The sequence below is a fragment of the Balaenoptera ricei genome, chromosome 4 (assembly GCF_028023285.1).
Source record: "Balaenoptera ricei isolate mBalRic1 chromosome 4, mBalRic1.hap2, whole genome shotgun sequence".
Classification (NCBI taxonomy): domain Eukaryota; kingdom Metazoa; phylum Chordata; class Mammalia; order Artiodactyla; family Balaenopteridae; genus Balaenoptera; species Balaenoptera ricei.
In genome coordinates, this window is record NC_082642.1 from 73,958,747 (window position 1) to 73,959,774 (window position 1,028).

Below are 1,028 nucleotides of genomic sequence, written 5' to 3' on the forward strand. Positions count from 1 at the left end.
AGAAAGTACAGAGAGTTCCCATATACCCCCCTTCCCCCCCACATGCATGGTCTCCCCCATTATCAACATCATGAACAAGAGTGGTAAATTTGTTATCATCTATGAACCTACTTGTCACCAAAGGCTGTAGCTTATATTAGGGTTCACTCTTGGTATTTTATATTCCATGACAAATGTGTAATGGCATGTATCCACCATCATAGTATAATACAGACCGGTTTCACTGCCCTAAAAATCCTCCGTGTTCTACCTATTCATCTCTCCCTCTCCGCTCTTCCCTGGCAACCACCGATCCTTTCATTATCTCCATAGTTTAGCCTTTTCCAAAATGTAATATAGTTGCAATCATATAGGATATTGTCACTTCAGATGGGGTTCTTTCACTTAGTGATATGCGTTTAAGGTTCTTCCACATCTTTTCATGGCTTATAGCTCTTTTTTTTTTTTTAGTGCTGAAGAATATTCCATTGTCCAGATGTGCCACAGTGTATTTACCCATTTACCTAATGAAGGACATCTTAGTTGCATCCAAGTTTTGGCAATTATGAATAAAGCTGCAATGAACACCTGTGAACAAGTTTTGCGTGGACGTAAATTTCAACTCATTTGGGTAAATACTAAGAAGCACAATTGCTGCATCATATGGTAAGACTGTTTAATTTTACAAGAAACTGCCAAACCATCTCTGGAAGTTGGCTGTACCATTTTGCATTCCCACCAGCAATGAATGATAGTGTCTCTTACTCCACATCCCTGCTAGTATTTGGTGTTGTCAGTGTTTTGGATTTTGTCCATTCTAATGGATGTGTAGTGATATCTCATTTTAATGTCCAATTCCCTAACGATCTATGATGTTGAGCATCCATCTTTTCCTATGCTTATTTGCCATCTGCATATCCTTTCTTTTTTACTGAAAACTTTCTATTGGCTTCTGTTTTAATTAAATTTTTTTCATTGATATATATTTGACATTTTACATTAAATTAGTTTCAGGTGTACTTTATTGGCCTTTGGATAGAAATGGGAAT